The sequence below is a fragment of the Equus quagga genome, chromosome 7 (assembly GCF_021613505.1).
Source record: "Equus quagga isolate Etosha38 chromosome 7, UCLA_HA_Equagga_1.0, whole genome shotgun sequence".
Classification (NCBI taxonomy): domain Eukaryota; kingdom Metazoa; phylum Chordata; class Mammalia; order Perissodactyla; family Equidae; genus Equus; species Equus quagga.
In genome coordinates, this window is record NC_060273.1 from 84,511,769 (window position 1) to 84,537,362 (window position 25,594).

Consider the following 25,594-nt stretch of genomic DNA (forward strand, 5'->3'; position numbering starts at 1 on the left):
GGTCCTCTCCGAGATCTCCGGCAATCCCTAGCCCCACGGGGCGGGCAACGGCAGCTGGGGGTCGCCCTGCCCTCTGGGATTCTCTCCGGGCCTCTGCCGGAGCCGTGAATGCTCAGCGTGGCCCCTCTGCTAATGGCAGACAGAGAGTTTTGTCTGCTGCCCAGGCGGAGCTCCGGCGCTTCCCCTCCGGGTCGCAGGACCGGCCTTTGAAAATTCCCCCCGCCCCGGTCCTCTCCGAGATCTCCGGCAATCCCTAGTCCCACGGGGCGGGCAACGGCAGCTGGGAGATCTCCGTGCCCTCCGTGTCTCTCTCTGGGACCCTCCGGGCGCCCCGAGCACCAGGCTGGATCCCCCCGCCAATGGCGGGGAGAGACTCTCCCCGCGGGCTCAGGTGTGCAACTCCAAAGTTTCCCTCTGCGTTTAGGAGTAATTGCAGGGGGTTTAGGTAGGGTTCTGGTCACCTGTTTCCACCGTCGCTCCTCTGTTGTGTTCTCCCTCCTGCCCTAGACGTGCGTGGATCCTCTGGGGGCGTCCGTTGGAAGAAAGCCGCTTGCGGGTACCAGGCTGCCCGTCAGGGTCGGAGAGCCCTCACCTATTTCCACATCCTCCCGGAGGAAAGTCCATCCGCCTTCCGATGTATAGTCGCGTGGGTGTCTCAGACGTCCTGAGATGCTGTCTGGATATCCTTTGTCAAGCGATAAGTGTCCAAATAATTGTAGATTCGAAGGGCGAGAGACAAAGAGGACTACTCACGGCGCCATCTTGGCTCTTCATCCTAGTATACTTGGATTTTATTCGGGAAGGCTATACAGACTACAAGTCATGTATGAATTTGTACTAACTAATTTTCTTAATGTTTACATTAAAATCATTACAACAAAAACTTTTTTTAAGAAATGAAAAACAATGTTTATACCTGTGTTTTTTGTTGATTCACTTTTCTTAAAGGGGCATGGTGGCAGGCAGCCTCTAAAATGGCCCCCAGTGACTCGACTCCTGGTATTCATGTCCTTTATTGCAGAAATAAATATGACTTCTGAGGCTAGATCATAAAAGACTGAAAATTTTAAATGGAATATCTCATTACAGCTGAATTTCTTCACAAAAATCAAAAAAGGAGGCTGCAACCAAAGTAAGTTCCTGAGTGACTCATTTTTTATCCAAGCAAGGAAAGCCATTTACTGCTGGCAAGTTGACTAAATTATGTTTCATTGTAGCAGCCAAAGAAATATATCCAGAGAAAATAAACTTGTTTAAGATTACTAGCCTTTTCGTGAGAGCAGTTGCTCAGAGTTGAAGACATTGAGAGCAACATCAATAGTCAATTAGGAAACAAGGTAAGTGATATCGACTGGTTTCCCTTGACTCTTATTAACATACCATACAATTCATCCATTTAAAGTGTACAATTTAGAGTTGTGCAACCATCACCAAAATCAATTTTAGAACATTTTTATCACCCCCCAAATGCTGTACCAATTACCAGTCATTACTCATTTCCCCTCCAACCACGCAGCCATAGGTAACCACTAATCTCTTTCTGTCTCTATAGATTTGCCTATTGTGGACATTTCATATAAACAGAATCATATAATATATTGTCCTTTGGGATGACTTCTTTCACTCAGCATAATGTTTTCAAGGTTTATCTATAGTGTAGCATGTATATCAGTATTTCATTTCTTTTTATTGCCAAATAATATTCTATTTTATGGGCATACCATATTGTTTATCGATTCATCAGCTGGACATTGGGTTGTTTTCCATCTTTTTGCTTTTATGAATAATATTGCTATGAACATTTGTGTACAAGTTTTTGTGTGGACAAATGTTTTGAATTCTCTTGGGTATATACCTAGGAATCAAATTTCTGGGTCATATGGTAATTTCATGTTTAACTTTTTGAGGAACTGACAGACCGTTTTCCAAAGCAGCTGTACCATTTTACAATCTCACCAGCAATCTATAAGTATTCCAGTTTCTCCACATCTTGCCAACACTTGTAATTATCTGTCATTTTGATTACAGGCATCCTCGTGAGTGTAAAGCAGCGTCTTTGTGGCTTTGATTTGCATTTCCCTCATGGTTAATGATGTTGAACATCTTCTAATGTGCTTATTGGCCATTTCTATATTTTCTTTAGAGAAATGTCTATTCAGATTCTCTGCCTGTTTTTTAAGAACTGGGTGTTTGTCTTTTCACTTTCTTGATGGTGTCCTTTGAAGCACAGAAGTTTTTAATTTTGATGAAGTCTAGTTTATTTTTTTCTTTTGTTTCTTGTACTTTTGGTGTCATATCTAATAAATCATTGCCTAATTCAGGTCTTGAAAATTTATGCCTAGGTTTTCTTTTAAGAGTTTTATAGTTTTAGTTCTTACAATTAGGTCTTTGATTCATTTTGAGCTAAGTTTTGTATACAGTATGAAGTAGGGGTCCAACTTCATTCTTTTGCATGGATATTTAGTTGTCCCAGGACAATTTGTTGAAAAGACTATTGCTTACCCATTGAATTGTCTTGGAACCTTTGTTGAAAATCAACTGACTATAAATATGAGGATTTAATTCTAGACTCTCAATTCTGTTCTATTAATCTATGTGTCCTTGACAATTGATGAGTGCATGGATGTTACCGTTACTGTTCAGTTGTTTATTCAAGGAATCAATGTTAAGTTTGAAGTGACTAAAGAATTAACCTCTAACAGTAGTCTGTATGGGACAACTACATATGAGAACATTTTCAAAGAAGTTAGGAAGACACTAATTCAGTACAACCTAAAGTTGAGTTGGATATGATGTGTTACAGTTGATGGTGGTACCAACATGTGTGGAGCAGAAAAAGCTTAGGTGGACAGCTTTAGAAAGCTTTTGACAATGTAAGGTGTTTAAAGCCTTGCAGCAAATATTTGAATTTATCATGTGTTATTGAGTCAACAGTGAACTTCATTTGCTCTTTGGATTTAACCCTCATGAGTTCCAGGAATTGTTTTCAGAAACAAACCTGAGTATCCTAACTTGCTCCACCACACAGCAGTTCGATGGCTTAGTAGTGGTAAAGTATTATTGTGATTGTTTGAGCTCCAGACTAAGTACAAATTTTTTTAAATTGTGCTAAAATATATATAACAAAAATTTTAGCATCTTAACTATTTTTAAGTGTACAGTTCAGTGGTATTAAGCCCATTCACATTGTTGTGCACCCATCACCACCATCACCACTATCTCCAAAATTCATGTTATCTTGCAAAACTAAAATCTATACCCATTTAACAATAACACCCCATTCCCTCCTCCCCCTGTCCCTAGCAACCACCATTCTAATTTCTGTCTCTATGGATTTGCCTACTCTTGGTACCTCATATAAGAGGAATCATACAGCATGTCTTTTTTGTCGCTGACTTATTTCACTTAGCATAATATTCTCAAGGTTCATCCATGTTGTAGCATGTGTCAAAATTTTCTCTCCAAGTTTGAATAGTATTCCATTGTATGAATATATCACATGTTGCTTATCCATTGATCCGTCAATGGACACTTGCGTCACTTCCACCTTTTGGCTATTGTGAATAATGTTGTGAGATGGAAGTTTTCATGAATGAGTACTCCCCTCAATCAGTAGTGAGAACTAAATGGTTTAGAAGTTAGCTTTTGCTGAAGACTCCATAATGCTTCTTAATGAGTTCAATCTAAAATTACAAGGCAAACTGTTTATATGTGAAACTTTTACTGCAGTAAAGTCATTTCAACAACAACTTTTTTTGAGTCACAAGTAATCAAGTTGCTTTATATACTTCCTATGCTGTCAAAAGTTACAATAAGGAGTAAAATGTCTACTACCACACAAATTTGCAGCATATATCTTTGCTGAGCTCAAACTATACTGCCTACAGTGTTTTTTGGACTTCACTTCAGATGTAAAGGAAAATTTCATTTTCAAAATCCACTTAACTGTACAATTAGGGATCCCTCATTCAATCTTCAATTGGAGGTGATTAATCTTTAATGTAATGATATATTCTAAGGTGTATGTCAAGATAAGAATCTAATACAATTCTATAAATTTCTTCCAAGCAACGACTATTCTTTTTTTTTTTAAAGATTTTATTTTTTTCTTTTTCTTCCCAAAGCCCCCTGGCATAGTTGTATACTTTTAGTTGTGGGTCCTTCTAGTTGTGGCATGTGGGATGCTGCTTCAGCATGGCTTGATGAGTGGTGCCATGTCCCCACCCAGGATCCTAACCAGTGAAACCCTGGGCCACTGAAGTGGAGTGCGCAAAATTAACCACTCGGCCATGGGGCCAGCCCCACAGTGAATATTCTTAATTAATATCACATGCCAGTGGATTGATATTAGTATTTGGCAGCACCTATCTATATGAAAAGATGTTTCAAAAACGAAATACATAAAATTTCATTACAGATTAGCCTTAACAGAAGAATATTTGAAGTCACTTTTGATGATAGGAAACACTAACTTTGAATCCCAATTAAGTAAAATGTTATCCCCATTCTCCACCAAAAAAGAAAAATTATTCTCATTGGTAGAATTACAAAACTTACTCAATTACTATATTTTTAATTTCATCAAAAAATTTACGTAAAAAATCTAAATCTGGGGGCTGGCCCCGTGGCCGAGTGGTTAAGTTCGCGTGCTCCGCTGCAGGCGGCCCAGTGTTTCGTTAGTTTGAATCCTGGGCGCCGACAAGGCACTGCTCATCAGACCACGCTGAGGCAGCGTCCCACATGCCACAACTAGAAGAACCCACAAGGAAGAATACACAACTATGTACCGGGGGGCTTTGGGGAGAAAAAGGAAAAAATAAAATCTTTAAAAAAAATCTAAATCTGTTATTATATAACTACATAAAATCCTTGATTTTGCCACTTGGCCTGCAAAGCCTAAGTATTTACTACCTGGCCTTTACAGAAAAGTTTGCCAATCCCAGAGAGGAAGCAAAGAGCTCAGAAAGAAAAGAGCTAAAGCCCAAATCTTAGGACACCTCTATTCAGAAGTCAGGAAAAGATAAGGGATATCCTGCAAATGAGACCGAAAAGCAGCAGCCAAGGAGGTAGGAGGGAAACTCACAGAGTGTGACGTCTCACAAACCAAGAGAAGAAAGTGTTTCAAATGAGAGAGAATTGTTAAGTGTGTTAAATGCCACTAAGGTGAAGACAAAGATTCAATTTCTGGATTTGGCAGTGTGGAAATTGTTGGTGATCTTGGTGAGTGGTTTCAGTGGCATGGTGGTAGTAGACAAGACAGAGAGGAAAAAGGTAAAGATTAACTAACGCATCTACAGTGTTCAGCATTGTGCCTGGCACATAGTATGTACAGTAATTGTCACTGAAGCAGAGACTGTTGGTGCCCTGTCCTTATCCCTTCACCTCTACCATTTCAGGAATGTCAGTCTGACTTTCAACTGTGCAGATGTTTCTGATTTTATTTGCCTGTAAACTTTCTCTGATTGCTGGAGCCTGCTCTGTTCACATGTAACAGGCTGGAGCTTCTGGGGAATTAACATCCCCCAGAGAAGTTCTCAACAGTCATCAAAAGCAGTAGTTGTATAAATACTCCAGCTCCCTTGCCCCTCAGATGGGGTAACTCTGAGGCATGTGTTCTCCAGTTTTCCCCAGAGTTCCTCAGCTGGTTTAAGAATAGAAAAACCTGGCACTTAGGCAATTTGAAACTACCGCCCCCAGAAATTTGATTTGTAATTGTGACATCCCAAGTAACCGAGAAGGTTTGGATTGATCATGGCCCCAGATGTTAATGGGCTCCAGTCTAGGCTAAAGAATGACTATCAAGTGGGACATTGAGAATTGAAACCAGCTACATCCACAGAGATTACTGTCAATATTAACAAAATTTTACTATTTCATTGTCATCTTCAACACAACTACTATTCCAGGGACATTTTGACCAGGAAGAGAAAAATTGCAAGTATCTTTATTGTTCATTTCAGGAACTTTCAAAACCCCATTTAAATAGACATCAAACTGCTCAACTCTTCAATAGATGACTTTAAATGACTGCTTATACTGTGTGGTATGCAGAATACGGCCCCCCAAAAGTGTTCATCTACTAAACCCTGGAACCTTTGAATATACTGTTACATGGCAAAGGGGAATAAAGGTGGCAAACAGAATTAAGGTTGCTAGTTCACCTGACCTTAAAATAGGAAGATTACCCTGGATTATCTGAGTTGGCCCACAGTCGTCACAAGGGTGCTCATAAGTAGAATAGGGAGGTAGAATAGGTCAGAGTGATATGATTTAAGAAGGACTCAACCAGTCTTTGCTGACTTTGAGGTTGGAGGAAGGGGGCAGGAGCCAAGGAATGTGGGCAGCATCCAGAAGCTGGAAAAGGCAAGGAAATGTACTCTCCCCAGAGCCTCAAGAAAGGAGCAGTCTTGCCCACACCATGATCCTAACCCAGGGAAACCTGTGTCAGGCTTCTAACCTACAAAATTATAAGGTGATAAATTTGTGTTGTTTTAAGCCTGCAAGCTTGTGGTAATGTTGCAGCAGCAATAAAAACTAATACACTCTCCAGACTCTTTAAAACCCTTGCCTTGCTGTGTCCACTAATCCTAACCTATTATACTATGATTCTTACTCAGTCCTATTCAAGCCCCCTGAACTGAAAAGCCCACTTAAACCAGACCCTAAAACCTTATAAATATTCCAAAGTTCCCCTTGGAAATGCTACTGAGACTGTCAAGATATGTGTCTCTTTTATCAGTAATAAACTCAGCTTTGCCTTATCAACACATTATTTTGACAGTATTTTTTGGGAGCCAACATTTGATAATTGCTTTATCCATGTGCCTAGAATAGTACTTGCTATATAGTAGGTGTTTAATAAACATTTGATAGATAATGAATAAATTATCTGTTTCTAAAATAATATGGAATAATGTTTAAGGTAGACACACCTGTGACTTGGTATTTCCTATATCTAGATGTGACTTTCAGAAAAATCATTTTAAAGCCTGAATGAAAATTTGTACATAGATGTTTATATCAGCTTTATTCACAATAATTGAAAACTGGAAAACAACCCAAATGTCCTTCAACTGGTGAATGGCTAAACAAGCTCAAGCTGTGTTATATCTATATAATAGAATACTACTTAGCAATAAAAAGGAATAAGTTACTGATACATGAAACAACAATGGATGAATCTCAAAGGCATTATATTTAGTGAAAGAAGCCAGACTTAAAAGGCTACACACTGTATGATTCCATTTATGTGATATTCTGGAAAAGACAAAAGTATAGGGATAGAAAGTACATCAGTGGTTGCCAGGAACTGGGGTTGTGAAGAGGGATTCACTACAAAGTGGAATGAGGAAATGTTTGCAGGTAATGGAAATGTTCTATATCTTGATTGTAGTGGTGATTACACAACTTTATGCATTTGTCAGAACTCACAGCACTGTACATTTAGAAGGATGAATTTCACTGTATGCAAATCATACCTCCAAAATCTGACTTAAAAAAAAACCCCAGAACTCTACTAAGAATTGCTACTGTAACAACATACATTGAATACTTTGTTAAAATCTTCCATGTTAATAAAACATATTTTCTTTGAGATTTTTTTCTCTTATAGTTTATGGTTGGTATTTTCTGGTATTTCTCCATTCTGTGCAGTTGACTTACCTTGTTCTGGAACATAAAATTAGAGACAGAAAATTCACTTTGCTAAAACAGATGCAACTGATTAAAATGATAGAGTATTAAAATGTTACAAACTGAGAAATAATTGTAGGAATTTTTTCTTTCTCTCATTGCTGCAAGGGAAGGAAATTCTTATTTGCAGAATAATCCCAAGGAAAAGTCTACATTTTCCATGCTCACATCTCCCCTTTTAGGTTTTTAAGTAAGGTCTCATTTTATACTGAAAAATTATCATGATTCTTTATGGAACAAAAAACATTATCATTTGGCTGGCCAAATAACATTTACTCCAACATAAGTAAAGGAACTTTCTTGTAAAGTTTATTCAATGTCTTTAATTTGCATTTTGATACTTCTTGAATTATTGTATAACATGATAAATAATCTTTCTTGTTGCTACTTTCCATCCCCACTCCCTCCTAGTACAATATTGTAAACCTTCCTAGGCAGAATTTGAAAGCAAGCACAACTTCTATGGAGGACAATTTGGCAATATCTATCAAAATTAAAAATACCTTTGCTCTGGGGCCGGCCCTATGGCAGAGTGGTTAAGTTCGCATTCTCCACTTAGGCAGCCCAGGGCTTTGCAGGTTTGGATCCTGGGAGCGGACCTAGTATAACTCATCAAGCCATGCTGAGGCAGCATCCCACATAGTGGAACCAGAAGGACCTACAACTAGAATATACAACTGTGTACTGGGGGGCTTTGGGGAGAAGAAGAAGGAAAATAAAAGACTGGCAACAGATAGCTCAGGTGCCAACCTTTAAAAAAAACACAAAACACCTTTGCTCTAAAGATTCTAATCTAAGGATTTACTGGTAAAATTGCCTACTGTATGGGGTTGTTAGTTGCAGCTTAGTTATGTAATAGTGATGGTTTGGCAACAAGCTAAATGTCTACCTGTAGGGGATTGGTTAAATAAGTTATGATATTTGCATACGATGGAATATTATATTGCCTCCAGGAAGAAAGAGGCATTTCTTTATGTAGTGATATGGAAGAATATCCAGGATACTTTGAGAAAAGTAAGGAACTTAACAGTGTATATAGGTCATCTTTTGTGTAAAAAGAAGTATACTATATTTCAATGTATAACATACCTTGGGAAAGATACATTAGAAGATGCTAAGTGATTGCCTCTAGGACTGGATTGGTTGAAGTGCAGGGATGGGAGCGGCAATTATTTTTCACTCTAGTTTGTCATAATTCATTTCGAGTTTTGATTAATACATTTCCTAATTTATATAGACATGCAGATAAAATCTCTATATAGATAAAGAGAATGAGGCTTAAAAGAAATAATAGGTGATCAGTTAGGAATTTTAAAAAGGAAAAATATAATTCTACTGTTGCTAGTGAATTACCAACTTTTAGGGCTGATAAAAACATTTTCATCTGCACATTCCTTATAATAGTTTATCTTCTCAAAACTCCTGAATTTTATTAAAAACCTTTAAAATGTTTGCTTGAAAACTAGTAGAAAGCAAAAAGATCAAAAAAAAAAAAAAACCAAACCCAAACCAGCTTCAAGAGGCTCCTTCATAGAAAGAAAATACGTAAGAGGCAGGAGACTATAAAGTGTTTTTCAAATGATGAATTACATAGGTGGTTTCTCTGGACAGTTACCGTCCTGGGTTCTACGAGACCCTTTGAAAATCCGGTCTAGGCTATAACTATTATTTTACTCTCGATTAAATTATAGCTTGCCCTGACTGGCAGGATGTTAAGAGGTGAAGGAAAATGTTCAAAATGATATCCTGAAGAAAAATATAAATGGCAGAAAATGTTTAGATGATGAAGGGCTGGCTTGGCTTCACGGGAGAAGTTCGAGCGAGGCGCTCAGCAGCCTCCCGCAGAAATTCTCGGCAGACTCCCTTTCGACCTGTTGAGGGCCGCTGGCCTCGGGGCTTCAATGTCAGCACCGAGAAGCAGGTCTAGGGGGCTGCGGCTCCGGACAGACCCCCCAGGCGGGGCAGCCAGCCCGATCCCCTCCACCCGAGCCGCAGAACCGGTCGATCCGGCTCAGCCCGGCCCCGCCCTCCCGAACCTGGCCAGCGGCTACGCGCAGGAGGGTGTGCGCGCGGGGCTGTGCAGGCCGGGTCCTGCTCGGCCCGCCCTGTCCGACGCGGCGGCCGGGCCCCGGCGCTCCGGCCTAGGCCGCTCGGGGCCGACGCTCGACCCGCCAGGGGACGCCGGACCCCGCAGCCGCGCAAGTCCTCACCCCCGGCGCCGCCTCCCGGCCCCGCAGGCCCGCCGCCCCGCAGCCCTGCAGCCCCCAGCTTTTCTGGCGGGAGGGGCGCCGCGTCGCCACGTGACGCCTCGCCCCCGCCCAGCCCTGGTCACATGGGTGGCGCGGCCGCTGCGTCAGTCCCAGTCCTGGCTGCGGGAGTCGAGCCGCCGCCGCCGCCGCCAGCGGACGGGGCGGGGATCCCGGTGCCAGGTCCTCGTCAGCCCGCCCCTGCCTGCCCCCTCGGCCGTCCCGGGCTGGGCCCACCGTCATGGAGCCGGGCGGGACCTCGGGCGCTGTCGCGTGAGGTGCGTCGCCGCCGCCTGCGCCTTCCGAGCCTCTCGAACCCCCGCCGCCGCCCGGAGCCCCTCGCCCTTGGCAGCCTGTCGCCGCCCCCCGGCGGGCTCGAGTGCGCGTCCGGTGAAGGTGCAGGCCCGGCGCCGCCGCTGTCGCAGCCGGGAGATGGTTCGGGCCTAGCGGAGCCGGGACTGGAGGTGAGGAGGGCCGACGGACGGACGGACGGACGGACGGAGGCCGGGCCGGGCCGCGGCGGGGGGGCGGGGCGGGGAGAACGGGGGCCGCCGGGGGCTCGGGAGACCCTCCCGGCCGGGCTGCGCGAGCCGCTTCGGGCCTCAGCTTCGCGTTCCACTCCCCCCCCCCCATAAATAAATAAACAAATCGATAAAAAAGGCTAACCCAGTCCTAACAAAAATTCCCAGAAATCCATCTTTTCACCGTTTCTCCTTTCCCTTGTCGTTCCTTAATCTGTTCCGTCTCTCAGAAATTCCATCGACTGATGTGTTACTTTTTAATACCTTCTTCAATTTCAAGTTATTTCTAGTTAAAGACAAAATAGGCCTAGATTCTGGCTATCATTACCCAACTAGTTCTCGCTTCTCGCGATCCTGCGCACGTTTCCCCCCCCCCCCCCCTCCTCTGCAAAAAAAAAAAAAAAGGAAAAAAATTTCCGCCTTCGACTAGCAAAGGGGGATGACTAAAAATGGGAATGTGGGGGTGTAATACTTGAATGCCCCCCATAACTTCCGAATCGGTCTGTTAGCTAGTTATCCCGACAGCTTGTATTTGGATATTGATGTTTAGGCCTTTCCTCCAGCTGCCTGTGCCCGGGGTTAATCTCGTAATTGACGTCAGTGCTTTGTTCCTTCCACTTTGCTGTTCCTTCCACTCTTTGAGGATGGATCGTGGGGTATGGGAGTTTGAGGAGTATCCTTACTGCCTTTTCTTCCCCAAACCACATCATTTATAGGAAGTTGAGAGTACAAATCTCACTGCTTCTGTATGGAGTTCAAACTCAGACGAAGAGTTCCATTTGGGGTTCTCTTAGTCAGTTGCGATTCAGAACTGTGCGATTTCTTTCCTGCTGGCCGTACGGAGATTTTAAACTAAGGCCCTTTTCCAGTGACCGGTACTTTTTTTTCACCGAATCTAAGCTATAGGTGCCTGTGAAGAGGATGTTTGTATATGTGACATTTAAAAGGTGTTGTTTTTTAGGGCTCAGATGTTCAAAGCTGGAAGCTTTGTTTTCATATTGATTTTGCAAAGCTTTGTAAAGTGCTTCTTTTACTTAACTGTCCTTTAACTCGTCAAAAGTGAAATATTTATGAGAACTTTTCAAATTTGGCATTTGATAAAGAGCCTTTGTGGCCTGTGAATCTGCCTAGAATCATCTTTGGTCATATATGCATAAAGAAGTGTTGGCAAGCGGCCACTTGGTTTTTAACAAAGCTGGCTTTTTAATATTTCTTAGGTTTATTTTCCTTATTCATCACTGCATCTTTTGGTCTCCAAACATAAAAAAACTGTCAAGTTATTTTTAATTATCTTTAGAGATAATTTACCTAGAAGCAATCAATTTTTTTTTAAATACCAGCTGTTTCATTCAGTTTGTGGTGGCTTGCAGGTTGATGACTTTGGTTTTTGTTAACTCTGCAGGAACAGTAGGCACATTTTACTTTAAATAAGATTTTGCCTCAAGTGGGAACAAGATAGACCCAAGATGTGAATGACCCAACCTTTACTGTTTGATTAAAAAAAAAAAAAAAAAAACAAGCTTAGCTGTGTTAATTGGAAAGTAGTCTACCCTTTTGGGGCATAAAGGTGATTCTACAGTGCTTGGGTGAAGCTGTGTAATTAAGAATTCTTAAAGAGAGAATATTTTCATTCAGATTCACTTTGTACTTGTCAGATGACATACGTTCTCTGCTCTGTGCTCTTTGGTTATTGTATCCTTTTCCTAACAGTTGATCCATTCTGCTTTATATTCTAATTTTCTTATAGGTCTGTTGTGTCTGTAGAGCAAGAACTATATTTATACCTCTCTGTATTCTGCCCAGTATTTTGCACAATTATTAGATTGAATTTGAATGTGATATCCAACCTAAGATTTCACAAAAGGGTAATCTAAAGCAGCTTTATGAGCAAGTGATCAGTAGTTGAAGGGGAAAAAGTGACTATCAGCTGCAGAAGATGACAGAAGATGAAGACTTCTAAAAGTTATGTATCTTACCTTTTTTGAAGAGTTAAGGTAAATGTCATGGTTTTATGTATAAATCAGAGGAATAAAGACAACAGGTATTTCTTCTTTTGTGGCCATCTACTGGTTTAGAATGGAGTCCAAAATGTATGAGGCCTTCTCTTTGTAGTAATTTTCATAAAATCAAGAGACGTTCTTAAGCATTAAAGGCACACCTGGACAGTGACCCAGAAGTGGAGCGTGTATCATAAAAATTGGTGACTTCGGGGCCAGCTCCGTTGGCCGAGTCGTTAAGTTCATGTGCTCCACTTTGGCGGCCCGGGGTTTTGCTGGTTCGGATCCTGGGCGTGGACATGGCACTGCTTGTCAGGCCACGTTGAGGTGGTGTCCCACATGCCACAACTAGAAGGACCCACAACTAAAATATACAACCACATACTGTGGGGATTTGGAGAGAAAAAGCAGAAGAAAAAAAAAAGATTGGTAACAGTTGTTAGCTCAGGTGACAATCTTTAATAAAAAAAAAGAAATTGATGACTTAGATTTTATTTTTTATTTTAGCTCTATTCTACAGATAACTTACTATAAAAACTTTCCTATATGATGTAAAATTCTCAGCTTTGAACCCCCAATCCTCATTGCGTTTTACCTTTTTCATTTTTTCTGATAAGTTGGAACAATCATATTTGATTTCTGGGAGGGTTTTTGCCAGTCCCAGTTATTGTGAAAGAAGGTGTAGTCAGTGCCTAAAGACTGCTTAAAGCTAACCTGACCTGTTACCTTGCTTCTTTTTCCTTTGGTTTAAGAAAAGCACCCCTTCTTGTGGTAACTCCCTACACCCGCTCATCTTGGTGGTTTGAAGTGATACTCTAGTGCATGGACGAGGTCAGTAATAAACATCCCAGTTAGTGAGTTTTGGCTGATCATCTGCATTCCTGTTTCTCTTGATGTTCAATTTCACTGGCATCCTATCCTGGGAATTTTAATGGTACTGGCACATAGAAAATATTAGAACCACTGAATTCTTTTCCAAAATATTCCAAAAACATTTTAATATTGGGACCACTTACTAATTCTATTTTTGGAGGGAAAAAAATCTTATTTACAGTTTACCTGCTTCGTCAGCTATACTTTATTAAAAACTCTGTAACCTGAAGAATGTTCTGAGGGGAGGAACTTCATGTAATTTAATCTCTCTTTGAGTGTCTAATGAACCCTAATGGTGGCTTTTAGGTAGGTAGACAAAACTTATTAGTGCATACTGTTTTAAACTAATTATTTTGATCATCATTTCCCAGAATAGGTAAAAGAACGTCAAGCATTTTTTTTTTAAAAGATTTTATTTATTTTTTCTTTTTCTCCCCAAAGCCCCCCGGTACATAGTTGTATATTTTTAGTTGTGGGTCCTTCTAGTTGTGGCATGTTGGATGCTGCCTCAGCATGGCCTGATGAGTGGCTCCATGTCTGTGCCCGGGATCCAAACCGGCGAAACCCTTGGCCACCGAAGCAGAGTGCGCGAACCCAACCACTCGGCCACGGGGCCGACCCCAAGCATTCTTCTCCCAAAGTTGTGTGTGGGGAAAAAAAAAATCAGGGACTGACATGAATCTATTGCCCTGGAAAGCCAGTATTGTTTGGCTACCCAGATATTGTCATGATCTGTCCTGGGACTGGACTTCCTGGGGCTGCTTTGGGGCTGAATGGGTCTCCTGTGATTTTGTGAATTTCAAGCTGCCTAGTGGGTTATGCCTTTTCATTTTGACTTTTCGTTTTCATGCCCTCGGGTAGGGACAGTTTTATGGAGAGGTAAGTAGAGGCCAATACTCTGCATAGACAGGCCTTCTTACCTCTTTGTAATTGCTTCCTTTCCTTTCGTCTGGAATATCACTTTTCCTCTGTTGTTCCCTATGTGTTAAAGTTTAATCATCTTTTTATTTTTTGGTGAAGATCGGCCCTGAGCTAACTACTGCCAATCCTCCTCTTTTTGCTGAGGAAGACTGGCCCTGACTAACATCCATGCCCATCTTCCTCTACTCTGTATGTGGGACGCCTACCACAGCATGGCCTTTGCCAAGCAATGCCATGTCCGCACCCGGGATCCGAACCGGCGAACTCCGGGCTGCCGAGAAGCAGAACATGTGAACTTAACCGCTGTGCCACTGGGCCGGCCCCAGTTTCGTCATCTTTTAAGGCCCAGTGCAACTACCACTACTTTCCTGAAGTTTTGATTGATTCCCCACCCTACTCCAATTGTGACCTACCTCCTTTGAATCCCTGCATCATTTTGTATCTCTCTTAATGATTCGTTGTGAGACTGTAGCCTGCTGGGTGACACTGAGCACAATGTATCAGGGAAGATATGTTAATAAAGTAAAGACTGTGTTACAATCGTGTATTGCTTAACGATAGGGATCCGTTCTGAGAAAGGCATTATTAGGCAATTTCATCGTCATGTGAACATCATAGGATGTACTTAGGCAAACCTAGCTGGTATAGCCCACTATATACTGAGGCTCTATGGTACTAATCTTATGAGACCACTTTTGTATTTGTGGTCTGTGGTTGACATAAATACATGTGGGAATGTTATGTGATGCATGACTGTGTACTATTTCATTATGTATCTCTAAAAAGTAAAGATTAAAACAATAATCCAACCTAAGACTTCACCAAAAAAATTAACATTAATTAATATCGTCACATACCCAGTCTGTTCAAAAAACACTAATTTTTGTTTTAACAGTTTGTTTGAGTTAGGGTCCAAATAAGGTACGTACATATGAGTCTCACCCCCCTCCCCCACTCCTTTTTTTCCGCTCTGTAGGTTCCTGTCTATCTTTTTGTTCTTGTTCCCATACAGTTGGTTTATTAAAGAAACCAGGTCTTTGCCCTGTGAGGTTTCTCATAGTCTGAATTGTGTTAAGTGCATCCTTGTGGTTTCATGTAATATGTTCCTCTGTTCCCTGTTTCTCTTGTCAGTTAGTAGTTACATCTAGAAGCTGCATCCAGTCTAGGCTTGAAACTTTTTTTTTTTTAAGATTTTATTTTTTCCTTTTTCTCCCCAAAGCCCCCCAGTACACAGTTGTATGTTCTTTGTTGTGGGTACTTCTAGTTGTGGCATGTGGGACACTACCTCAGCGTGGCCTGATGAGCAGTGCCATGTCCGTGCCCAGGACTCGAACCAATGAAGCAGTGGGCCGCCTGCAGCGGAGCTCACGAACTCAACCACTCAGCCACGGGGCCAGCCCCCTAGGCTTGAAACTTTTTTTAATGGCAGGAATACTTCATAGTAAGTGTTGTGCACTTCCTACTCACTCTTAACCCTTCAGCTTGGTTTCTCCTCCTCTATCATGCTGGTGAAATTGCTGTTAGCAAGGCCACCTGTGACTTCTGTATTGCCAAATTGTATGGTCATTGCTTAGTCCTTTACTTCTTTCTATACTTGATATTGTTTTACCGTTTTTCTCCTTGATATTCTTTTCTTCCTTGACTTTTATGACTCTGTCCCCTCCCTACTTTCTTTCTACTAGTTGCATTGCAGACTCTTCGTTTTCTGCTAGCCCCTTGATATTGATAGTTCTGAATTTTAGCCTTGGCCTTCTCTTTTCATTATTCTGGGTGATCGCATTCATTTGTATTGCTTTAGCTGTCATCTCTAAGTGTTTTGTGGGCACCTGAACTCTTTCATCCAACTGAATACTCCCCTTTAGATTGTCCAGTAGGCACTTTGTTTTAGTTAGGAGAGTGATACATAGCTATCTTAAGCAAAAAGAGGAATTTATTGGCAACATACTGGGTATCCCACAAATTCTAAGAAAGGCAATCAAGCCATAGGAAGGCAATTAGAACTCAGGAGCAGCTGGATCCATGGGCTCCAAATATAGTCAGGAGTATCTTTTTGTCTCTCATGAGATGCTCTTTGTGTGTTCAATCAGTTCTTTCTTGCTGCAGACCAACTTTAACACTAAATCTTCTGAGTTTTAAATCTTAAATCTTCTGTCTTCAGAGAGAGACTGACCTGACTCTCAATCTCAGATCCCAGGAAAGGGATTCATTAGGTTATATGTCCGCCTCTGGACCACAACTTTGGCTAGGGGTCTACGTTGTAATAACATGCTCTAGGTACAACATCCCAGAGAGAAGTGGAGTAAAGGGCACTTTGAAATGTAGTTGTCTACCTCATTCATTCCATGGCTATTTAGTACACATACACATTGCTACTTTTTCTCATATATATAAAATATATTTTTTTAATATAATCTAACTTTATATACCAGGAAACACCCTAATCTCTTCTATGGAGACAACCCAAATTCATATCTAGCTACCACATCTGGAAGTCATTGTTCTAAGTCCAGATTCTGAAGGTGATAGCCTAGATATGCTTTGTCACATGTCTGAAAATTGTGGGCTAAATACTAAATTCAATCATCCTTAACAGTAGTAGGAAAAAACCTTAAAATTCTTATGAGGGGAGAGTAGAGGAAGATATCATTGTTCCAAAACTCATGCCATATCTTGCTGGACAGGTACAGTATAAGGTGAATGATAAAACCAGCAAATTGCATGGGCCTTCATTCGTTGCCTTACTTCCTTGCAAATGGAGTAAGTTCTTTGGTCAGCCAAATGAAGATTTTCACTTCTGTCCACTTGGGAGATTTTCCTTGTCTGTTGTGTTAGGTTAAGGTTAACACTGTGAGGACATTTGGAAGGAGTGTTAGGAGAGGGCAGTTCTGTGTTGCCTTAGACAAGGTTTGGCAAGCTATGGTTAGTAGGCCCAACGCTGCTTGCCTTTTTATGCCCTGTGAGCTGAGAAAGGTTTTTATGTTTTCAAATGGTTGGGAAAAATCAAAAGAAGAATATTTTGTGGCAGGTGAAAATTATAGGAAACTCAAATTTCAGTGTCCATAAATAAAGTTTTATTGGAATACAGCATACCTATTTGTTTATGTATTGTCTGTAGCTGCTTTTGCTGCTACAGTGGCAGAGTTGAGTAACTGTGATTCTGTGGCCTGCAAAGCCTAAAATATTTACTGTGTGGCTTTAAAAGTCTGTCAGTTCCTATCTTAGCAGATCACATGGGCCTTAGTGGATACTTGGGTCTGAGGATTGCCTTAGGGTTGAGCAGTTGGTTACAAGGTCCTTATTTACTGTGGTGGTTATTAGGGTTTTTTGTTTGGTTGTAGAATATGTGTGTATGTGTGTGTGTATGTGGATATGTATATACATAAAACAGGTGGGTTATGGGCATTGGCCTAGCTTTAGTTAGGGATTCAGACTTCATGGGTCAACTGTACCCTGAAGGTAGGATCACACTGTAGGTTACATTGTAACATGGTTGCTCTTAGTACAGCTATGTGAATGGGGGAGATAATTTCCAGAAAACCTGGGGATGAGATGAGGCTAGGAGCTGATCGGATAGTCTCTATAAGTGTTCATTGTGTACAAATGAACTATTCTACTACTTCTCAATCCCCTTACACACAAATCCTACTCTTTTCCTTGCCTTGGAGAATACACCACTATCATTGTTTTTTCCAGAAACCTGCAAGTTGTCCTTGATTCCTGTCTTACTTCTCATTATCTGGCTGGCCCCAAGGTTCTGCTTCCTTAGCATCTTTGAACCCAAACCTTTTCTCTGCATTCTTACTCTTACCGCCTTAATTTAGGCTTTCATTTCTCACCTGAATTATTGCAACAGTCTTCTCATTTGTTTCTTTATTGCCAGTCTAATCTACTCCACCTTGTACCAGAGTGTTTTCCCTCTAAACTGCAGGTCTGATTTTGTCATTTCTCTTCTTAAAACTCCTTAATAATGTTCCATTTTCTGTAGTCTTCTAATTGGGAATTCTTTGACATTAATGAATTTTATATAATTTCTGAAGGACTGCTGTATAGTCACATACTCCCTTGGGTGTTGGTTGCTGTGTTTAGATTTTGTTTATTATTGTGTTTGTGCCAAATTATCATGCATTATGCTAATGATGATTTTTCAGTGGCAGGCAAAGATAGTAAAATTGGATCATATCATGGTATGTGTTAGTATAGGCAGGCCAAACCCAAAAGAACCCTGGCTTAGTAGATGGTGTCATATTTTCACTGTTAGATGTGTCTGGTGGATCCCATCTTTGAATTAGTCAACATGAAACAATTTGTTTGCAGTATGAGTGTTTTGTTCCAAACTTCAGCAGTGGTTATACTAGATACACATTTAATGTAGATTTCAGTAACGTACTAAACCACAAATGAACGAGATAGATTGCCAGAATTAACAAGTGAGACTTCTTTAAAAAAGACCTTTAAGGACTACTAGCTGGTATAGTGGTATAACATTGTATTTCCCTAAACTAGCAAAGAAACACTCGTGGTTAATAAATCCATTTAGTATAAGCATTTTCTGCATTAGTATTAGTGAAGTGAAATGACGGAAGTGTTTTAAAATATAGAGCCAGACCTGAGACTACATATTTCTAGGATTGAATGTATCATTGGTCTCGTTTCTACAAAACAACATAATCTGTTACATTAATGTTATTTTAAACTTGTTTTGTATTTAATTTTTAAAGTTGTTTTAGTTTTACAGTTGCATAAGAGCCTTGAACATAATGAGTTCCTACTTAGTTTTATATTTATACTATTTTATTAACAATAAAATTCATCACTCAAGATCTGGGAGATTTCGTTTTCTTGAAAAGGTATCCTTATATCTTTGAGATTTGAGAAACAAACCCACAGGGCTAGTCTCATTCCATGTCTCTCTCCAGTCTTGTCTTTTATTTTGCACTCCCCCAACTCTATTTTCCAACTACACTTGATCCACCTTATTCCCTGGGGGTTCTGTGCTCTCTCTTTGGGGCTGTTGCACATGTTGTTCTCTTTGCTTAGAACCAACCAACCAACCTCCTTCCCTCCCTCCCTCTCTACCTCCCTCCTATCCTCCCTCTTTGCCTCCCTCCCTCCCTCCCTCCTATCCTCTCTCTCTGTCTCCCTCCCTCTCTCCTTCCCTCCCTCTCTCCCTCTCCTTTCTTCCCCCTTCCCTCCTGCCACATCTTTCTAGTCAGACTAGTTGTAGCCAAATCTTGGAGATAAGGGTTACTTTTTTTCTTTCTATGAGGAAGATTGGCCCTGAGCTAACATCTGTTACCAGTCTTCCTCTTTTTCTTGAGGAATATTGTCACTGAGCTAACATCTGTGCCAGTCTGCCTCTGTTTTGTATGTGGGACACTGCCACAGCATGGCTTGATGAGTGATATGTAGGTCCGCACCTGGGATCTGAACCTGCAAACCCTGGGCCGCCGAAGTGGAGCATGCTAGGGTTACTTTTATTTTTTATATCCTTAGCCCTAGTGCAGTGTTTGGCACAATATATGCACTGGTTAAATAGTTGTTGAATGAACTAGTGTTAACATTGTACCTTATATATAGTGTAGGTCTATACTGAAGAGACAGATTTTAAAATCAGAGTTGTAAAGCCTTAGGAATTCCTTCTGAATTCCTTCTGAATTCTGTTTAAGTATGTTACAAGTTTGAATTAGAAAATATTTTGAGGGGCTGGCCCCGTGGCTGAGTGGTTAAGTTTGTGCGCTCTGCTGCAGGCGGCCCAGTGTTTCGTTGGTTTGAATCCTGGGCACGGACATGGCACTGCTCATCAAACCACGCTGAGGCAGCGTCCCACGTGCCACAACTAGAAGGACCCACAACGACGAATATACAACTATGTACCGGGGGGCTTTGGGGAGAAAAAGGAAAAAAATAAAATCTTTAAAAAAAAAAAGAAAGAAAAGAAAATATTTTGAAAGTAAGTTTATTATCACTCACAAATTGGTCTTTCAAAATAAATATTCTCTGTGCCATAATAAATAACTAATTTGTAATTTATTAGTTTGTAGTCCAATGGTTAAAGCCTTAAATGGCCTTAACCTTCTTAAAGCAATATTCTTGTTTACATTTTAGTAGAACTTTGTTAACAGAATTTAGAGTAATTAGCACAGGGGCTGATTTAAGTTTTCAAGCCTTGTGTACATGATTTCTTCATTCAGTACATTAGCATTTTCCCTCTAACTTTTTTTTTTTTTAAATAGTATTCTAAGGAACTAAATAATAGTTCAAGAAATCCAGGTACTTTGTTACCACCTATCTTCCATCTATGCAAATAAAGATGAAATTAATGAGAAATAATTCCTTTTTGGTGTAAACTCTAAGGAGCCTTTGCTGTGTAGTGCTTTTTAACTTTTGTTTAATTTGCTATAAGCATTTTTAAGTAATGAAATTGCTTGTGTTTTGCCATTTGGACTTGTATCATTTTCTCTTGGCTTCCTCAGGTACTACAAGTGAAAGCAATCTTGTAGTGCTCTGTTGAGTAGATCATTTCTTTGTGGATGTTGTAGACGGAAACATTCAGTTTTTACGCCTTCTCAGTTTGCCAAGTATGATTCTGAGATTTTTACAGTCTAGCGCTTATATTTGGTGAACATTTGAGAATACAGCATTTAAGTAAAAATAGAAATTGATCATTTCTGTACATATTTTTTTTCTTGTACATATGTTGTTTTTCTTTTAGATAAACTTTTAGAAAAATTGCTTTAAAAGAACAATTCATTTAGTAGCTCTTATGCTTTTATTGGGTTGATAATATATTGAATGTAGAAAAAAGAAGATCTACTCTCTTACTGTTATCAGATATCGCCAAAAGTCTTAGGGAGAAAATGGGAGACTGTCTGTGGATAGAAACTCAGCTTTTAGTGAGCACTCCCGCTGACTGTTTGGCTCTTGAGGCAGTAACGCTACAGTTGTGACCTTTATAAAATTCATCAAGTGTTTTGAGTATCTGTTGTATGCCAGCCACTGTGTTAAGCACTGGAGGGGAGAGCGGGGAAGTTAAATTATATCTATAGTTCTTACTGTCCAGAGACTTATGATATGGAGGTGAGTAGGGAGGGCAGATAGAAGAATAACAATAAATAATCCTAATGTAAGGCAAGTGTTAAGTGCCGAATGAAATACAAAGAAATGCTTTCGGAAGTAAGTGATTTCAGTGGCAGAGGAATCGTGGAGGGCTTCTTGGAGGAAGTGGGATATGTGGGAAACTTTGAAATGGATGTATTTAGAAATGAGAAGGAAGGATGTTCTGAAGTAGAGGGACTAGTTTGAGTAAAGACCTGGATCTGAATGTATGTAGGTTATTTTCAGGGTCGGATAAATCCTGAAGGAAAAGTAGCTAAGAATTGAACTGTGGGCAGCTTTAAATCCTGGAGTGAGAATTTTGGACTTAGATTTTCCGTAGAGCTTTTAGTTATTGATGACTTTTAAGCAGAAGACTGTCTTAATTAGATCTGTTTTATAAAGATATAAAAGTAATTATCAACGTACATGTTATGGAAGTTTCCAATAAGATACCTTTGTGGCCTTTAGATACTCGTATGCTTTTAAAGTAAGAAACTGAGTCAAAAGATTGGTTTCATATAAAAGAAACTGTAAAATTTGACTTTTAACTATTCTCTCCACCCATTTATTTATCTTTCAAGATGAACATTGACTTCTCAGTCTCATTGATTTTTCCATATGCTTTTAAAGTTTGGTAGCACCAATTTTCAAGATAAGTTTAAACCAATTAAATTTGTTTTACACATTTCTCAAATATTAATACAGTCCCAAGAGATATAATTTAATTTGGTTTTCGTTCAGAAGCAGCTATATGACAAGTAACCATGCAAGACTATAGGGGCAAGTAGTATTACTGAGAGAAACATTGTCTAAAGGGAGGCAACTGGTTACCAGTAAAATGAATACTTAGATTCTTATGCTCACCCTTAAGTGTGAGCATGCTTGTGTATGTAATAAACATTTCTTCTCTTCAATTGAATCTTGAATTTTCTCTTGAATCTCTTTAAATTTTCTAGTATTTTATTTTATTTTTTTAAAGATTTTATTTTTTTCCTTTTTCTCCCCGAAGCCCCCCCGTACATAGTTGTATGTTCTTCATTGTGGGTCCTTCTAGTTGTGGCATGTGGGACACTGCCTCAGCGTGGTTTGATGAGCAGTGCCATGTCCGTGCCCAGGATTTGAACCAACGAAACCCTGGCCGCCTGCAGTGGAGCGCGCGAACTTAACCACTCGGCCACGGGGCCAGCCCCCTTCTAGTATTTTAAAAATAACAAATCGGTTTATTAGTAGTCAGTTTGGCAAATACTGTCTCAAATTAGTTATTGAACAATCGAATATCTGCTTAATGACATAATAAACATTGATCGTGATACTGTTTGGCCTCTAAGATGAGGAAATAAAGTTTTCCTTTATCAGAAAAAGCTTCATGGAGGAATTGAATTGAGTTATAGATAAAGGATAAGAGTTGTATGGCTTGATAGCTGAGTAAAGAACTATGTTTCAGTTCTAGTCTATCTAAAATAACTGCAAATGTTGAGTCTGCTAAATTAAAATTTGTTGCAGAATGGTGTCTGATTTTAGTGTAATATGAAGTCCTAATTATTTCCGTTTTTTAATATTAGTATTTTGTGATATTAAGTAAAGAATATCATGATCTCTAGGTATTATTTCCTGGTAAGTGAGAGAATCACTCCTTTTTAACTAGGCTGTGAAGTTCCTTAATCTGCTCATTCAAGTGATTGTCTACTAGGTTATGTTCTAGGTATGCAGTGCTCAACAAAACAAACACATTCCTGATTATTGTCTAATGGGAGAGAAAATATTAATGAACATGAAAATAAATATATTAATATATTAATTGTGATCAAGTATTCTGAAGGAAAAGGGAACGTCCACATGAATTTCCTGAAGCTGGAAAGAGTGCCACAAGTTCAAGAAGCCCCAGAAAGGCCCTTGGAGGGAACTGGAAGGGAAGGGTGGTAGTAAGATATAAAATGAATCTGATGAGGTAAGCAGAAGTCAGATCAAGTAGAAAGTCGGATCATGGCTTTGTAGGTCATGTTAAGGACCTTAAAGTTTATCCTCAGGTAAATGAAAAGCTTATTAAAAATTTTAAGCAGGGATTGGGTGACATGATCTGGTTTGTGTTTTATAAAGATCACTTCAGCTGCTCTATGAAATATGGATTAAAGAGAGACCAAGGCACCAGGAGTCCAGTTAGAAGGCCATAGCATTTGCCCAAGTTGGAGATAAAATGATGGCTTGTTTTGAACAATGGCACTGGAGAAAGAAGGGAACAGATAAATTCAAAATATATTTTGGAGGCGATGGTTGTGGATTGGATGTGGAGAGAGGGTGAAGGGAGGATTCAGCAAGAGCAGCTGGTTGGTAGGATGAGGATCACTGGAGCAGGAGTTGTTGGAGGTAGGAGAAAACAATCAATTCCGGTTGTATTGAGATTGAGATTCCTCAAGACATGCTCAAACAGGTCCCTGGATATGTGGTTCTGTATGTCAGAAGAGAAGGGTGGTGGTGTGGAGCATGTTTGGGTATTTGGGTTGTTGGCATATTGATGGTATTTTATACCATGAGAATGTGGGGAGAAAATGTAGACTGAATCAGAATACGACACATGACTGAGCTCAGAGGAGCACCAAGCTTTAAGAAGTCCAGTAGGTATAATGAGAGGAGTCAGAGGTGCTGGGTTAACTGGAAGGGCTGGGTTAGAGAAGCCAAAAGTATATTAAGGAGACATTAGTGGCTAAATGTGTTGAATGGTAGGTCAACTAAAATGATAAAGTGTCTGTTGGATTTAGTAACATGCAAATCACTAGTGATCTTGGCTAGGAGTGGAGTGTGAGAAATTGGAAACAATGTTGGGAAGTTGGAAACAGTAGAATGTTGAATAGTGACTGGATACATTTTGGAAAGCAATTTATCTTTAGCTACTAAAATTAGAGATGTTTACACTCTGCATCCTAGCAGTTCCACTTATAGGTATCTATCCTAGGAAAACTCTTACTTATTGGTACAGGGAGAAATGTGTAAAAATGATCATTACAGGGTTATTTGCAATGGTAGAAAATAAGGGAAACTAACTAAATGACCATCAGTTGGAGAGTGGTTAAGCAATTTGTGTGGATACACAGCAGTGAAAATAAATGAACTATACCAACATGTATCAACCTGGGTTAACCTGGTAATGCTGAAAATGAGAAAGGCTTGGAGTTTTTAGAGTATACCATTTTTAAAAGTTGAAAAATATGCAAAACAACTCAATGTCTTATTTAGGGATACGTACATATATAGTAAAAGTATAAAGAAATCTATGAAAATGATTAACACCAAAATCAGAAAAGTGGCTACCTCTTGTAGGGGGAGAGAGCATAGGAGATGTGATCCAGGAATGCTGTATTTCCTAAGGTGGTTCAAGTGTTCACTCTCTGGCTCCTTACATCTTTTTGGCTAATTTTTTTATAAAATGAATGGTTGCAGAGTAAGTGGAGAATCACCAACAGTCCTTTTGAGAAACTTGGCCATAAACAACATAGAGAAGAGATAGAGTGGTAGCTAGAGAGAGAGATGGGGTGAAGGAAAATGTTCTTTTTTAAAAAAGAGTATATTTGAATGCTGATGGAAAGAATTCATCAGAGAGGGAGAAGTTGAAGTTGCTGGAGAGAAGTCAGTAACTGATAAAGTTCTAGGAGAAAATAGCAAAATGGACATAATTGTTCTTTGATAGAGATAGATTTTTTCTTTTTTAACCAGAGGAAAGAAGAGAATGGATACAAATGCTGGTGGTTTGAAAGTTGATGGTTGGTTGATGAGAAGATTCCTCTCTGATTTTTAATCTTCTATTTTTAGTCTTTGTCCACTAAGACAAAGGTCATTTGTGGAATGGAAGTTAGGAGGGAGAGTCATAGGATTCCATGAAAATACTTGTGAGGGGGCCGTCCTGGTGGTGCAGCGGTTAAGTGCGCATGTTCCTCTTCCGGTGCCCGGGGTTCCCTGGTTTGGATCCCAGGTATGGACATGGCACTGCTTGGCAAAGCCATACTGTGGTAGGTGTCCCACATATAAAGTAGAGGAAGATGGGCACGGATGTGAGCTCAGGGCTAATCATCCTCAGCAAAAAGAGGAGGATTGGCAGCAGATGTTAACTCAGGGCTGATCTTCCAAAAATAAATTAATTCATTAATTAAAAATAAATGAATTTTTTAAAAAAGAAAATACTTGTGAGGAATAGGAAGGAACATTCATCAGAGAAAGACAGCAAAATTTCTGGGAAGCTTTGAGGGCCTGGTTGAGA

The 25,594-nt window shown here is 40.1% G+C and overlaps 1 protein-coding gene across 4 annotated transcripts in view; it reads left to right on the plus strand.

The window, feature by feature from the left end:
• Nucleotides 1–10,060: 10,060 nt before the first annotated feature.
• Nucleotides 10,061–25,594, plus strand: part of AFF4 (ALF transcription elongation factor 4) — a 92,840-nt gene continuing 77,306 nt past the window's right edge. For 3 of the 4 annotated variants that reach the window (XM_046667642.1, XM_046667641.1, XM_046667644.1), the window contains exon 1: nt 10,061–10,402. The gene's annotated coding sequence lies outside the window, so the exon portion shown is untranslated. The remainder of the gene's footprint in view (nt 10,403–25,594) is intronic. The other variant, XM_046667643.1, reaches the window with a different exon arrangement.